A 16,190-nucleotide genomic window follows, 5' to 3' on the forward strand; every position below is an offset into this window, starting at 1 on the left:
TTCCCCAGGAGGACATTACCTTTTCGGGCCTGGAGGTTTCACCAAACGACCAGGCCTACCTGGAGGACTCCATGCTGGGGAAAATTCTGGGCATGAGTGGGGAGGGGGAACAGGGGTCTTAATAGCTGGTTTTAGGGTTTATAGTTTTTAAAAATTTTTATGGTTTTAATGTCTTATTGTTTTATTCTTCTTTTAATCCCCCCATGACTGGTTTTAAAATTTTTACTGTTAACGTCAGAGGGTTGAGGAACCCAGTCAAAAGGGCCGCGGTCTTTGATGAACTGACATCCTCCCCTTTCAATCTCTGTTTCTTGCAGGAAGTCCACCTCAGGGACCAGCGGGACGTGGCTCTTTTCTCACAAGCGTGGAAGAGGGGTAAGTCCTGCTGGAGCGTTGGTGGTGTCCATTCTTCAGGCGTCGGCATCCTTTTTGGTGACCGGGCCTTTGAGAATGTGAGTACCTTCACTGTAGTGCAGGGAAGGGTTTTGGGAGTGGACGCCACCTGGAGAGGTCAGCACATCCGGGCGATGTGCGTTTACGCTCCAGTGGAGGCCTCGTCCCGCATTGCGCTTTTTGAGGAGCTGGCCCAGTTTTGTGTCACTAATAGACACATAATTTTAGGAGGGGACTTCAATACTTTTTTAGAAGGGAAAGGGGATGTCAGCACTAAACATTTTAGGAATTTGATCCGCAGCCTCAACCTCTCTGATGGTTTTAAAACGTGCAACCCCACAGATCCGGGCCATACCTGGCACAACAGTCGTGGGGCCAGCAGCCGTATTGATTATATTTTAGCTTCGCCCTCTGTTGTTTTTAGGAAGGTTTTGAGGTCTCCACGGTGGTACTCGGACCATACATCGGTCGAGGCCACAGTTTCCATCGACGCCCCTACCTTCGGGAGGGGCTATTGGAAGCTGAACGTGGAGATCTTAGAAGAGAGAGACTTTAGGTCTCTCTTCCTGGATCATTTTACTGCGTGGCGGGGCTGTAAGGCAGCCTACGTCTCCACGGCCGCATGGTGGGAGAGCGTAAAAGAGAGGGTTAGAGCTCTAGCTATCCACTATTGCGGCCAGCGTAAAGCTAAAAGGCTTTACGAAATCCAACGGCTAGAGACCAGGCTGCAGAGGGAGTATGCCCGCCACAACAACGGAGGGGCTTTTAACTTTGAGGAGGTGCAGGCAGCCAAAGCTAAGCTGAGGGGCCTGCACGAGCAATCGGCTGCGGCCTCCTTGTTTTGGGCCAGGGCTTTGGAAAGGGAGGAGAATGAGAAATGTACAGCCTTCTTCTTTAATAAGGTGAAACTGGCCCGTGAGGAAAAGTGTTTCACTGCCCTCCGGGACCAAGGAGGCAACCTGGTCTCCGATTCGGCCCGGATGCTGGAGGTTGCTAAATGTTTTTACGGTGACCTTTTTAAGAAAAGGGAGACCGAACCTGAGCTAGGGGAGCAGTTTTTATCTAAACTCAAACCTAGTCTTCCCAGTGAGGCAAGGGACAGCTTAGATGCCCCCTTCACTCTAGCCGAGCTGACTGAGGTGCTAGGCAAAATGAACCGGCGCAAAGTTCCTGGTCTCGATGGACTCCCCGTGGAATTCTATTCCACGTTTTGGGAAGTCCTCGGGCCGGAGCTGCTAGAAGTGGCTGAGGACGTGCAGCGTCAGGGCATGCTCACCAAGAGCATGCGGTCAGGGGTCTTGTCTTTGTTGTACAAGAAGGGCGATCGTGCCGAACTTGGCAACTGGAGACCCCTGACAATGCTTTGCGTAGATGCAAAGATCATAGCAAAGACCCTAACTGAGCGCCTAAAAAAGGCCATGACCCACCTGGTCCATAGTGACCAGACTTGCGGGGTCCCGGGTCGATCTGCGACTTGGAATTTACATTTAATTCGGGACGCGATCGCCTGGGCTGAGGACAGGAATGTCCCTCTGGCACTCGTTAGCTTGGACCAGGAGAAGGCGTTTGACCGAGTGGACCACTGCTTCCTGTTTGGGGTATTGAGCAGGCTAGGTTTTGGGCCTAAGTTCTTGGGATGGGTTCATGCGCTTTATACTGAGGTTGGTAGCCATGTGTCGATTAATGGTTCCCTCAGTGATTGGGTTCCCCAGTCAAGTGGAGTGAGGCAGGGTTGCCCTCTCTCCCCCCTCCTCTACGCTCTATATATAGAGCCGTTGGCGAGCGCCATCCGTGCCCATCCAGGTATCAACGGCCTGATCCTGCCAGGGAGTGGGGGCCTGACGGTAAAGCTGGCCCAGTACGCAGACGATACCACTCTGTTTGTGTGCTCGGACCATGCGCTCGGTCACGCCCTGGGCTTGGTGCAGGCGTTCGGGAAGGCCTCCGGGGCTGCACTTAACCTTAGCAAGTCGGTGGTCAAGTACTTTGGCAGCTGGAAGGCGAGAGAGGACGTCCCGGGGGGGCTCACTCTCTGCGGCGGCCCTCTCAAGGTGTTGGGGGTTAACTTTCTTTCGAAAGGTGCTGCCCGGGTAAACTGGGAAGAGCGTTTGACGATCGCCAGGCGGAAGATGGGGATGTGGAAGGCCAGGTCCCTGTCCTTCCTGGGTAAGGTTCTCGCCTTGAAGGTTGATATCCTTCCTACCCTCCTCTACCTCGCCCATGTGTTCCCCATGCCCCGCTTCATGCGGAGAGGCTTAACTAAGGATGTGTTTAACCTTGTTTGGGGCGGCAGGTATGAGTACGTGAGGAGGGAAGTGATGTACCTTGGAAAGGACAGTGGGGGGAGGGATGTTCCTGACTTCCCTCTCAAGCTTGACTGCCTGTTCTTCTCCCAGATCTGTGCACGTCTGGTGGCTCCCCTAGAACACCCCCACCAGTATTTTGTTCACTTGTGGCTGGCCCTGCCCATGAGACGTCTGTTGACGTCGTGGTCCAACGCCGGGCCCAAGGCGGAGACGCTGCCGACCCACTATCACCATGCTATTAAGTGGAGTAAGTCTCTTCCGGCAGGTCTCCCCCCAGGGACCCTCACCAGGCACCGAGCCCTGTATCGGGCTGTGCTGGTGAAGAGGGGAACCCGTGCTGTGCTGGGCCTGGAGAAGGACACCTGGACCAGGATCCAGCCCAAGGGGTTGGATAACCGGCTGCAGGACCTGAACTGGCAGTGTGTGCATGGTAAGCTGCCGGTCAGGGATGTACTGTACAGGCACAAGCTGACCAGACACTCAGGCTGCCCACGTCCCGAGTGCTCAGAGGAGGAGACCCTCAGGCACGCCTTTTGGGACTGTGGGTATGCCAGGGAGGTCTGGAGATCAGTGCAAGGCCTGTGCAGGAAACTAGACCCGCAGTTTCCTACGATAAGGTGATGATGGGGTGGCCCCAAGGTCCTCAGACTCCCTTCCCGCCCCGGATGTGGCTGCTGATCAGCATGACCAAACGTGAACTTTGGAATGCAAGGTCGGCACTCATCCATAAAGGGGCAGATTTGAGGGCCTGGGGATTATATCGAAAGATTGTGGCGGACTTGGATTTCAGGATGGAGCGGGACATCATCCAGTGGGGCTATCACGAGGCCAAGGAAAGGTGGAAGGGCCTTCTGCGGCCATAGCCCCACTAACATCTTGGTGAGTACGAGCTCCATCCAGGAAGGTCGGTGTGGCACGTGAGTTGTGAACGCACGCACCTTATACTGTGCCTTTCTTGGTGGTGCGTTAATGTTTTTTTTTTCAGTGTCACACCATAAAGTTCACAAGGATCGGAAACCCTTTGCAATGGGATTTTAAGCCTGGGGGTGATTTTGAAAATAACCACTGACACTCAATGGTTTTTGATTAATATTTGCTTATTTATTGAATGTCTGGTGTGGTTTATGTATTTTATATTTAAATTTTAAACTCTGATATGGGCTGAATTTTAACGGTGTGTTAATGTCTTGTTTGAAATCCTTTTAAGGAGATTATAATTGTAATATTTTATTGATTGAAATAAAAATTGTAATTGAATTTGAAATAGCCGGAATGATGAGTGAAGGTTGGCCGAGTTGATGAAGTGACGGGTATCCAACTCTGACTGGTTAGATAAAAAAAAAAAAAAAAAAAAAAAAAAAAAAAATCTGTTCTTATCAGTTTAATATCTGATACGTCCCCCATGGAGGGGACCACATATTAAACGGATTTTTGGAACAGGGAGCCGGAAGTGGGGCTTGCCCCGTCCGCTCCACGCATCGACCCGGTATTGCAGTGCTTCCGGGAATGGTGCACCTCTACTGCCCCCTGTTGTCGAAAGGCAGAACTGACTGACTGACTGACTGACTGACTGACTGACTGACTGAGTGAGTGAGTGAGTGAGTGAGTGAGTGACTAATAGACTGAGTGCTGTGAGGGGGGGGGCCCTGTCTGTGCGTGGCCCCCGTTTCCCGCCGTTTTTCTTTTTTTTTTTTTTTTTTTTTTTTTAAAGGAAGGTGACACACTGTTTGTGCGGTGGACAGCTGCGCTGAGGTAAGGCATGATGTCATCTTTGCCTTTTGAATTTCCCCTCATGTTTGTTAAAATGATTGCTGTCTTTTGAGAGGACAGGAGGACAGGGAGGAGTCGGGGCCCCGAGGACGGCGGCTGCGACGCCCCTGGGCATTCTACTCCGAGCGGGGGCGTCACGCAGGCCCGGCTAACGGCGACGGGCTTGGCGGCGGCCCCATATCGACTCGGGTCTCTCTTCATCCCGTATAAATCTTTCGCCTTTTACTAAAGATTTCCGTGGAGAGGGATAGCGATGAGTTCATGGTATTTTTGGAGGCTCTGCCCAAGCAGAGCTGCACTGCTGCTGTCAAAGGAAGACTGGGCCCGGCTTAGCGGCTGGCGTTAGGTGCCCGGTGGCGCGGCTGTGGTCTCCCTGGATCACGCGTGGACTCGCCGGGCGACACCTGCCAGAGGGGCTGGTGAGGGCTGAGCCGCGCCAGCTCCGTCGGCATCCCGCATGCCGGCGCCCGGCGGGGCGCAATTTGTGGGTATCGCTTCTCGGCCTTTTGGCTAAGATCAAGTTTTTAAAAACTTTTGGCGTTTTTCTTAGCCGTTTTACCCGTCGTGTTTTTTAGTTTAGCGGATACCAAGGGGATCCTAATGCGTGCCCAGCAGGTGGCCTGACCGCCGCTGCCACGGGGTGAACCTTGGTATCCTGTTTTAGTGTTTTTCAGCCCTTGTTTGTTTTTATTCACTTTTATTATTTTATTTTTTAGTCTAGTTTTTAGCTCAGCCCGTCTTGGACTACGGCGGAAGGACCTCTGGAACACTGCGCCTTGCTCCACTCCGAGTGGGACGGCTGATGTCGGAGCACCCCAGCTGGAGGATGGCAGCTACGGCTCCCAGGACGGCAGTGACGGCCCCAGCGGCGGCTCCAGTGGCCGGGACGACCCCCTCCTCCGGACCGGGTCCGATGGTAGGTGGCGGTCTGCTTAACACGGCCCGGTTCCGTTGGAGGAACCTGGATGGAGAGGCCCAGTTTCACGACAGGGTCTTCTTCATCCGGGAGGTTGTCTTTGGTGTGCTGGGCTTTAAGCTGGAGGACCTGATCTGCGTCCAGAGGAACCATCCCCAGAGGTTTCTGGATGTTACCTTGGCCTCTGAGGAGGCATACCGGAGGGTGCTGGAGCAGAGCAAGTCCGACCACCCGCTCTTGAATATGTACTCGGTTGAGCCCTTGTGGTTTACGGACAAGCGGGTGGTAACGGTGCATGTGTTCAATCCTTACGTGTCGGCGGAGGCCGTCTGCCATTTCCTCACTAAACACGTTGAGGTTTTACCAGGACACAGAGACGTCCGGGACGAGCTGGGTGTGTGGAATGGGCGCCGCCAGTTTCAGGTGCGACTGCGGCCGGATGGAAAGGGGGGATATCTTCATCCCCCAGCCTACTTTTCCATCGGGCCCAACAGGGGGTACCTGTTCTACACTGGTCAGCCTACCTTCTGCCGGTCGTGCCAGGGCCATGGACACAAGGCGGAGGACTGCCCGGACCTTAAGTGCCGTAACTGCCTTGAGCCCGGGCACATGGCTAAGGACTGTAAGGGCCCCCAACGTTGCCGCCACTGTAGCAGCGAGGAGCACCTGGCCCGTGTCTGCCCCCAGCGCTCCTATGCGGGCGTTCTGGCGGGTGGTGGGCAGGTGAGGCGGGTGCCGGACCGGGAGCTGCTCCCTGCCCCAAAGCCAGGGGGGCCTCAGGAGAGGTCAGTGGGGGCCCAGGAAGAAGTGGCCAGGTCCCCAGTGAAGACCCCGTTGGGGGCTGAGGGGCCCCGGGCTCAGGCTGGGCAGTCCCCGCAGGCCCGGGCCGGGGTCACCAAAAGGAAGAAGAAGGGTGACCCCAAGGACAAAACTAAGAAGACGAGGAAGGAAGCAGAGGAGGCAACAGGTACCCCCAAGGAGGCGGCGCCCCCAGCTGAGGCCCCTGTACAGGTCGTATCGCCCCCCGCCCCCAAAACAGAAGATATAAGTTGGAATTTGTCAATGTTGTCCCCAGCCCTTCCCCAGGAGGACATTACCTTTTCGGGCCTGGAGGTTTCACCAAACGACCAGGCCTACCTGGAGGACTCCATGCTGGGGAAAATTCTGGGCATGAGTGGGGAGGGGGAACAGGGGTCTTAATAGCTGGTTTTAGGGTTTATAGTTTTTAAAAATTTTTATGGTTTTAATGTCTTATTGTTTTATTCTTCTTTTAATCCCCCCATGACTGGTTTTAAAATTTTTACTGTTAACGTCAGAGGGTTGAGGAACCCAGTCAAAAGGGCCGCGGTCTTTGATGAACTGACATCCTCCCCTTTCAATCTCTGTTTCTTGCAGGAAGTCCACCTCAGGGACCAGCGGGACGTGGCTCTTTTCTCACAAGCGTGGAAGAGGGGTAAGTCCTGCTGGAGCGTTGGTGGTGTCCATTCTTCAGGCGTCGGCATCCTTTTTGGTGACCGGGCCTTTGAGAATGTGAGTACCTTCACTGTAGTGCAGGGAAGGGTTTTGGGAGTGGACGCCACCTGGAGAGGTCAGCACATCCGGGCGATGTGCGTTTACGCTCCAGTGGAGGCCTCGTCCCGCATTGCGCTTTTTGAGGAGCTGGCCCAGTTTTGTGTCACTAATAGACACATAATTTTAGGAGGGGACTTCAATACTTTTTTAGAAGGGAAAGGGGATGTCAGCACTAAACATTTTAGGAATTTGATCCGCAGCCTCAACCTCTCTGATGGTTTTAAAACGTGCAACCCCACAGATCCGGGCCATACCTGGCACAACAGTCGTGGGGCCAGCAGCCGTATTGATTATATTTTAGCTTCGCCCTCTGTTGTTTTTAGGAAGGTTTTGAGGTCTCCACGGTGGTACTCGGACCATACATCGGTCGAGGCCACAGTTTCCATCGACGCCCCTACCTTCGGGAGGGGCTATTGGAAGCTGAACGTGGAGATCTTAGAAGAGAGAGACTTTAGGTCTCTCTTCCTGGATCATTTTACTGCGTGGCGGGGCTGTAAGGCAGCCTACGTCTCCACGGCCGCATGGTGGGAGAGCGTAAAAGAGAGGGTTAGAGCTCTAGCTATCCACTATTGCGGCCAGCGTAAAGCTAAAAGGCTTTACGAAATCCAACGGCTAGAGACCAGGCTGCAGAGGGAGTATGCCCGCCACAACAACGGAGGGGCTTTTAACTTTGAGGAGGTGCAGGCAGCCAAAGCTAAGCTGAGGGGCCTGCACGAGCAATCGGCTGCGGCCTCCTTGTTTTGGGCCAGGGCTTTGGAAAGGGAGGAGAATGAGAAATGTACAGCCTTCTTCTTTAATAAGGTGAAACTGGCCCGTGAGGAAAAGTGTTTCACTGCCCTCCGGGACCAAGGAGGCAACCTGGTCTCCGATTCGGCCCGGATGCTGGAGGTTGCTAAATGTTTTTACGGTGACCTTTTTAAGAAAAGGGAGACCGAACCTGAGCTAGGGGAGCAGTTTTTATCTAAACTCAAACCTAGTCTTCCCAGTGAGGCAAGGGACAGCTTAGATGCCCCCTTCACTCTAGCCGAGCTGACTGAGGTGCTAGGCAAAATGAACCGGCGCAAAGTTCCTGGTCTCGATGGACTCCCCGTGGAATTCTATTCCACGTTTTGGGAAGTCCTCGGGCCGGAGCTGCTAGAAGTGGCTGAGGACGTGCAGCGTCAGGGCATGCTCACCAAGAGCATGCGGTCAGGGGTCTTGTCTTTGTTGTACAAGAAGGGCGATCGTGCCGAACTTGGCAACTGGAGACCCCTGACAATGCTTTGCGTAGATGCAAAGATCATAGCAAAGACCCTAACTGAGCGCCTAAAAAAGGCCATGACCCACCTGGTCCATAGTGACCAGACTTGCGGGGTCCCGGGTCGATCTGCGACTTGGAATTTACATTTAATTCGGGACGCGATCGCCTGGGCTGAGGACAGGAATGTCCCTCTGGCACTCGTTAGCTTGGACCAGGAGAAGGCGTTTGACCGAGTGGACCACTGCTTCCTGTTTGGGGTATTGAGCAGGCTAGGTTTTGGGCCTAAGTTCTTGGGATGGGTTCATGCGCTTTATACTGAGGTTGGTAGCCATGTGTCGATTAATGGTTCCCTCAGTGATTGGGTTCCCCAGTCAAGTGGAGTGAGGCAGGGTTGCCCTCTCTCCCCCCTCCTCTACGCTCTATATATAGAGCCGTTGGCGAGCGCCATCCGTGCCCATCCAGGTATCAACGGCCTGATCCTGCCAGGGAGTGGGGGCCTGACGGTAAAGCTGGCCCAGTACGCAGACGATACCACTCTGTTTGTGTGCTCGGACCATGCGCTCGGTCACGCCCTGGGCTTGGTGCAGGCGTTCGGGAAGGCCTCCGGGGCTGCACTTAACCTGAGCAAGTCGGTGGTCAAGTACTTTGGCAGCTGGAAGGCGAGAGAGGACGTCCCGGGGGGGCTCACTCTCTGCGGCGGCCCTCTCAAGGTGTTGGGGGTTAACTTTCTTTCGAAAGGTGCTGCCCGGGTAAACTGGGAAGAGCGTTTGACGATCGCCAGGCGGAAGATGGGGATGTGGAAGGCCAGGTCCCTGTCCTTCCTGGGTAAGGTTCTCGCCTTGAAGGTTGATATCCTTCCCACCCTCCTCTACCTCGCCCATGTGTTCCCCATGCCCCGCTTCATGCGGAGAGGCTTAACTAAGGATGTGTTTAACCTTGTTTGGGGCGGCAGGTATGAGTATGTGAGGAGGGAAGTGATGTACCTTGGAAAGGACAGTGGGGGGAGGGATGTTCCTGACTTCCCTCTCAAGCTTGACTGCCTGTTCTTCTCCCAGATCTGTGCACGTCTGGTGGCTCCCCTAGAACACCCCCACCAGTATTTTGTTCACTTGTGGCTGGCCCTGCCCATGAGACGTCTGTTGACGTCGTGGTCCAACGCCGGGCCCAAGGCGGAGACGCTGCCGACCCACTATCACCATGCTATTAAGTGGAGTAAGTCTCTTCCGGCAGGTCTCCCCCCAGGGACCCTCACCAGGCACCGAGCCCTGTATCGGGCTGTGCTGGTGAAGAGGGGAACCCGTGCTGTGCTGGGCCTGGAGAAGGACACCTGGACCAGGATCCAGCCCAAGGGGTTGGATAACCGGCTGCAGGACCTGAACTGGCAGTGTGTGCATGGTAAGCTGCCGGTCAGGGATGTACTGTACAGGCACAAGCTGACCAGACACTCAGGCTGCCCACGTCCCGAGTGCTCAGAGGAGGAGACCCTCAGGCACGCCTTTTGGGACTGTGGGTATGCCAGGGAGGTCTGGAGATCAGTGCAAGGCCTGTGCAGGAAACTAGACCCGCAGTTTCCTACGATAAGGTGATGATGGGGTGGCCCCAAGGTCCTCAGACTCCCTTCCCGCCCCGGATGTGGCTGCTGATCAGCATGACCAAACGTGAACTTTGGAATGCAAGGTCGGCACTCATCCATAAAGGGGCAGATTTGAGGGCCTGGGGATTATATCGAAAGATTGTGGCGGACTTGGATTTCAGGATGGAGCGGGACATCATCCAGTGGGGCTATCACGAGGCCAAGGAAAGGTGGAAGGGCCTTCTGCGGCCATAGCCCCACTAACATCTTGGTGAGTACGAGCTCCATCCAGGAAGGTCGGTGTGGCACGTGAGTTGTGAACGCACGCACCTTATACTGTGCCTTTCTTGGTGGTGCGTTAATGTTTTTTTTTTCAGTGTCACACCATAAAGTTCACAAGGATCGGAAACCCTTTGCAATGGGATTTTAAGCCTGGGGGTGATTTTGAAAATAACCACTGACACTCAATGGTTTTTGATTAATATTTGCTTATTTATTGAATGTCTGGTGTGGTTTATGTATTTTATATTTAAATTTTAAACTCTGATATGGGCTGAATTTTAACGGTGTGTTAATGTCTTGTTTGAAATCCTTTTAAGGAGATTATAATTGTAATATTTTATTGATTGAAATAAAAATTGTAATTGAATTTGAAATAGCCGGAATGATGAGTGAAGGTTGGCCGAGTTGATGAAGTGACGGGTATCCAACTCTGACTGGTTAGATAAAAAAAAAAAAAAAAAAAAAAAAAAAAAAAAATCTGTTCTTATCAGTTTAATATCTGATACGTCCCCCATGGAGGGGACCACATATTAAACGGATTTTTGGAACAGGGAGCCGGAAGTGGGGCTTGCCCCGTCCGCTCCACGCATCGACCCGGTATTGCAGTGCTTCCGGGAATGGTGCACCTCTACTGCCCCCTGTTGTCGAAAGGCAGAACTGACTGACTGACTGACTGACTGACTGAGTGAGTGAGTGAGTGAGTGACTAATAGACTGAGTGCTGTGAGGGGGGGGGCCCTGTCTGTGCGTGGCCCCCGTTTCCCGCCGTTTTTCTTTTTTTTTTTTTTTATTTTTTTTTTTTTTTAAAGGAAGGTGACACACTGTTTGTGCGGTGGACAGCTGCGCTGAGGTAAGGCATGATGTCATCTTTGCCTTTTGAATTTCCCCTCATGTTTGTTAAAATGATTGCTGTCTTTTGAGAGGACAGGAGGACAGGGAGGAGTCGGGGCCCCGAGGACGGCGGCTGCGACGCCCCTGGGCATTCTACTCCGAGCGGGGGCGTCACGCAGGCCCGGCTAACGGCGACGGGCTTGGCGGCGGCCCCATATCGACTCGGGTCTCTCTTCATCCCGTATAAATCTTTCGCCTTTTACTAAAGATTTCCGTGGAGAGGGATAGCGATGAGTTCATGGTATTTTTGGAGGCTCTGCCCAAGCAGAGCTGCACTGCTGCTGTCAAAGGAAGACTGGGCCCGGCTTAGCGGCTGGCGTTAGGTGCCCGGTGGCGCGGCTGTGGTCTCCCTGGATCACGCGTGGACTCGCCGGGCGACACCTGCCAGAGGGGCTGGTGAGGGCTGAGCCGCGCCAGCTCCGTCGGCATCCCGCATGCCGGCGCCCGGCGGGGCGCAATTTGTGGGTATCGCTTCTCGGCCTTTTGGCTAAGATCAAGTTTTTAAAAACTTTTGGCGTTTTTCTTAGCCGTTTTACCCGTCGTGTTTTTTAGTTTAGCGGATACCAAGGGGATCCTAATGCGTGCCCAGCAGGTGGCCTGACCGCCGCTGCCACGGGGTGAACCTTGGTATCCTGTTTTAGTGTTTTTCAGCCCTTGTTTGTTTTTATTCACTTTTATTATTTTATTTTTTAGTCTAGTTTTTAGCTCAGCCCGTCTTGGACTACGGCGGAAGGACCTCTGGAACACTGCGCCTTGCTCCACTCCGAGTGGGACGGCTGATGCCGGAGCACCCCAGCTGGAGGATGGCAGCTACGGCTCCCAGGACGGCAGTGACGGCCCCAGCGGCGGCTCCAGTGGCCGGGACGACCCCCTCCTCCGGACCGGGTCCGATGGTAGGTGGCGGTCTGCTTAACACGGCCCGGTTCCGTTGGAGGAACCTGGATGGAGAGGCCCAGTTTCACGACAGGGTCTTCTTCATCCGGGAGGTTGTCTTTGGTGTGCTGGGCTTTAAGCTGGAGGACCTGATCTGCGTCCAGAGGAACCATCCCCAGAGGTTTCTGGATGTTACCTTGGCCTCTGAGGAGGCATACCGGAGGGTGCTGGAGCAGAGCAAGTCCGACCACCCGCTCTTGAATATGTACTCGGTTGAGCCCTTGTGGTTTACGGACAAGCGGGTGGTAACGGTGCATGTGTTCAATCCTTACGTGTCGGCGGAGGCCGTCTGCCATTTCCTCACTAAACACGTTGAGGTTTTACCAGGACACAGAGACGTCCGGGACGAGCTGGGTGTGTGGAATGGGCGCCGCCAGTTTCAGGTGCGACTGCGGCCGGATGGAAAGGGGGGATATCTTCATCCCCCAGCCTACTTTTCCATCGGGCCCAACAGGGGGTACCTGTTCTACACTGGTCAGCCTACCTTCTGCCGGTCGTGCCAGGGCCATGGACACAAGGCGGAGGACTGCCCGGACCTTAAGTGCCGTAACTGCCTTGAGCCCGGGCACATGGCTAAGGACTGTAAGGGCCCCCAACGTTGCCGCCACTGTAGCAGCGAGGAGCACCTGGCCCGTGTCTGCCCCCAGCGCTCCTATGCGGGCGTTCTGGCGGGTGGTGGGCAGGTGAGGCGGGTGCCGGACCGGGAGCTGCTCCCTGCCCCAAAGCCAGGGGGGCCTCAGGAGAGGTCAGTGGGGGCCCAGGAAGAAGTGGCCAGGTCCCCAGTGAAGACCCCGTTGGGGGCTGAGGGGCCCCGGGCTCAGGCTGGGCAGTCCCCGCAGGCCCGGGCCGGGGTCACCAAAAGGAAGAAGAAGGGTGACCCCAAGGACAAAACTAAGAAGACGAGGAAGGAAGCAGAGGAGGCAACAGGTACCCCCAAGGAGGCGGCGCCCCCAGCTGAGGCCCCTGTACAGGTCGTATCGCCCCCCGCCCCCAAAACAGAAGATATAAGTTGGAATTTGTCAATGTTGTCCCCAGCCCTTCCCCAGGAGGACATTACCTTTTCGGGCCTGGAGGTTTCACCAAACGACCAGGCCTACCTGGAGGACTCCATGCTGGGGAAAATTCTGGGCATGAGTGGGGAGGGGGAACAGGGGTCTTAATAGCTGGTTTTAGGGTTTATAGTTTTTAAAAATTTTTATGGTTTTAATGTCTTATTGTTTTATTTTTCTTTTAATCCCCCCATGACTGGTTTTAAAATTTTTACTGTTAACGTCAGAGGGTTGAGGAACCCAGTCAAAAGGGCCGCGGTCTTTGATGAACTGACATCCTCCCCTTTCAATCTCTGTTTCTTGCAGGAAGTCCACCTCAGGGACCAGCGGGACGTGGCTCTTTTCTCACAAGCGTGGAAGAGGGGTAAGTCCTGCTGGAGCGTTGGTGGTGTCCATTCTTCAGGCGTCGGCATCCTTTTTGGTGACCGGGCCTTTGAGAATGTGAGTACCTTCACTGTAGTGCAGGGAAGGGTTTTGGGAGTGGACGCCACCTGGAGAGGTCAGCACATCCGGGCGATGTGCGTTTACGCTCCAGTGGAGGCCTCGTCCCGCATTGCGCTTTTTGAGGAGCTGGCCCAGTTTTGTGTCACTAATAGACACATAATTTTAGGAGGGGACTTCAATACTTTTTTAGAAGGGAAAGGGGATGTCAGCACTAAACATTTTAGGAATTTGATCCGCAGCCTCAACCTCTCTGATGGTTTTAAAACGTGCAACCCCACAGATCCGGGCCATACCTGGCACAACAGTCGTGGGGCCAGCAGCCGTATTGATTATATTTTAGCTTCGCCCTCTGTTGTTTTTAGGAAGGTTTTGAGGTCTCCACGGTGGTACTCGGACCATACATCGGTCGAGGCCACAGTTTCCATTGACGCCCCTACCTTCGGGAGGGGCTATTGGAAGCTGAACGTGGAGATCTTAGAAGAGAGAGACTTTAGGTCTCTCTTCCTGGATCATTTTACTGCGTGGCGGGGCTGTAAGGCAGCCTACGTCTCCACGGCCGCATGGTGGGAGAGCGTAAAAGAGAGGGTTAGAGCTCTAGCTATCCACTATTGCGGCCAGCGTAAAGCTAAAAGGCTTTACGAAATCCAACGGCTAGAGACCAGGCTGCAGAGGGAGTATGCCCGCCACAACAACGGAGGGGCTTTTAACTTTGAGGAGGTGCAGGCAGCCAAAGCTAAGCTGAGGGGCCTGCACGAGCAATCGGCTGCGGCCTCCTTGTTTTGGGCCAGGGCTTTGGAAAGGGAGGAGAATGAGAAATGTACAGCCTTCTTCTTTAATAAGGTGAAACTGGCCCGTGAGGAAAAGTGTTTCACTGCCCTCCGGGACCAAGGAGGCAACCTGGTCTCCGATTCGGCCCGGATGCTGGAGGTTGCTAAATGTTTTTACGGTGACCTTTTTAAGAAAAGGGAGACCGAACCTGAGCTAGGGGAGCAGTTTTTATCTAAACTCAAACCTAGTCTTCCCAGTGAGGCAAGGGACAGCTTAGATGCCCCCTTCACTCTAGCCGAGCTGACTGAGGTGCTAGGCAAAATGAACCGGCGCAAAGTTCCTGGTCTCGATGGACTCCCCGTGGAATTCTATTCCACGTTTTGGGAAGTCCTCGGGCCGGAGCTGCTAGAAGTGGCTGAGGACGTGCAGCGTCAGGGCATGCTCACCAAGAGCATGCGGTCAGGGGTCTTGTCTTTGTTGTACAAGAAGGGCGATCGTGCCGAACTTGGCAACTGGAGACCCCTGACAATGCTTTGCGTAGATGCAAAGATCATAGCAAAGACCCTAACTGAGCGCCTAAAAAAGGCCATGACCCACCTGGTCCATAGTGACCAGACTTGCGGGGTCCCGGGTCGATCTGCGACTTGGAATTTACATTTAATTCGGGACGCGATCGCCTGGGCTGAGGACAGGAATGTCCCTCTGGCACTCGTTAGCTTGGACCAGGAGAAGGCGTTTGACCGAGTGGACCACTGCTTCCTGTTTGGGGTATTGAGCAGGCTAGGTTTTGGGCCTAAGTTCTTGGGATGGGTTCATGCGCTTTATACTGAGGTTGGTAGCCATGTGTCGATTAATGGTTCCCTCAGTGATTGGGTTCCCCAGTCAAGTGGAGTGAGGCAGGGTTGCCCTCTCTCCCCCCTCCTCTACGCTCTATATATAGAGCCGTTGGCGAGCGCCATCCGTGCCCATCCAGGTATCAACGGCCTGATCCTGCCAGGGAGTGGGGGCCTGACGGTAAAGCTGGCCCAGTACGCAGACGATACCACTCTGTTTGTGTGCTCGGACCATGCGCTCGGTCACGCCCTGGGCTTGGTGCAGGCGTTCGGGAAGGCCTCCGGGGCTGCACTTAACCTGAGCAAGTCGGTGGTCAAGTACTTTGGCAGCTGGAAGGCGAGAGAGGACGTCCCGGGGGGGCTCACTCTCTGCGGCGGCCCTCTCAAGGTGTTGGGGGTTAACTTTCTTTCGAAAGGTGCTGCCCGGGTAAACTGGGAAGAGCGTTTGACGATCGCCAGGCGGAAGATGGGGATGTGGAAGGCCAGGTCCCTGTCCTTCCTGGGTAAGGTTCTCGCCTTGAAGGTTGATATCCTTCCCACCCTCCTCTACCTCGCCCATGTGTTCCCCATGCCCCGCTTCATGCGGAGAGGCTTAACTAAGGATGTGTTTAACCTTGTTTGGGGCGGCAGGTATGAGTATGTGAGGAGGGAAGTGATGTACCTTGGAAAGGACAGTGGGGGGAGGGATGTTCCTGACTTCCCTCTCAAGCTTGACTGCCTGTTCTTCTCCCAGATCTGTGCACGTCTGGTGGCTCCCCTAGAACACCCCCACCAGTATTTTGTTCACTTGTGGCTGGCCCTGCCCATGAGACGTCTGTTGACGTCGTGGTCCAACGCCGGGCCCAAGGCGGAGACGCTGCCGACCCACTATCACCATGCTATTAAGTGGAGTAAGTCTCTTCCGGCAGGTCTCCCCCCAGGGACCCTCACCAGGCACCGAGCCCTGTATCGGGCTGTGCTGGTGAAGAGGGGAACCCGTGCTGTGCTGGGCCTGGAGAAGGACACCTGGACCAGGATCCAGCCCAAGGGGTTGGATAACCGGCTGCAGGACCTGAACTGGCAGTGTGTGCATGGTAAGCTGCCGGTCAGGGATGTACTGTACAGGCACAAGCTGACCAGATACTCAGGCTGCCCACGTCCCGAGTGCTCAGAGGAGGAGACCCTCAGGCACGCCTTTTGGGACTGTGGGTATGCCAGGGAGGTCTGGAGATCAGTGCAAGG

General features: G+C 54.6%; 4 non-coding genes across 4 annotated transcripts; all 4 read left to right on the plus strand.

Moving 5' to 3' along the window:
- Positions 1 to 4,022: 4,022 nt before the first annotated feature.
- On the plus strand, positions 4,023 to 4,219 carry LOC140579976 (U2 spliceosomal RNA). The gene has a single exon (XR_011983766.1). It is a non-coding gene; the product is annotated as a U2 spliceosomal RNA (small nuclear RNA).
- A 431-nt stretch (positions 4,220 to 4,650) lies between these two features.
- Positions 4,651 to 4,764, plus strand: LOC140580019 (U5 spliceosomal RNA). The gene has a single exon (XR_011983799.1). It is a non-coding gene; the product is annotated as a U5 spliceosomal RNA (small nuclear RNA).
- Positions 4,765 to 10,485: 5,721 nt separating this feature from the next.
- Positions 10,486 to 10,683, plus strand: LOC140579978 (U2 spliceosomal RNA). Its single transcript, XR_011983768.1, has one exon. It is a non-coding gene; the product is annotated as a U2 spliceosomal RNA (small nuclear RNA).
- Positions 10,684 to 11,100: 417 nt separating this feature from the next.
- LOC140580021 (U5 spliceosomal RNA) lies at positions 11,101 to 11,214 on the plus strand. The gene has a single exon (XR_011983801.1). It is a non-coding gene; the product is annotated as a U5 spliceosomal RNA (small nuclear RNA).
- The last annotated feature ends 4,976 nt before the right edge of the window (positions 11,215 to 16,190 follow it).

Source organism: Paramormyrops kingsleyae, chromosome 18, assembly GCF_048594095.1.
Source record: "Paramormyrops kingsleyae isolate MSU_618 chromosome 18, PKINGS_0.4, whole genome shotgun sequence".
Lineage (NCBI taxonomy): Eukaryota > Metazoa > Chordata > Actinopteri > Osteoglossiformes > Mormyridae > Paramormyrops > Paramormyrops kingsleyae.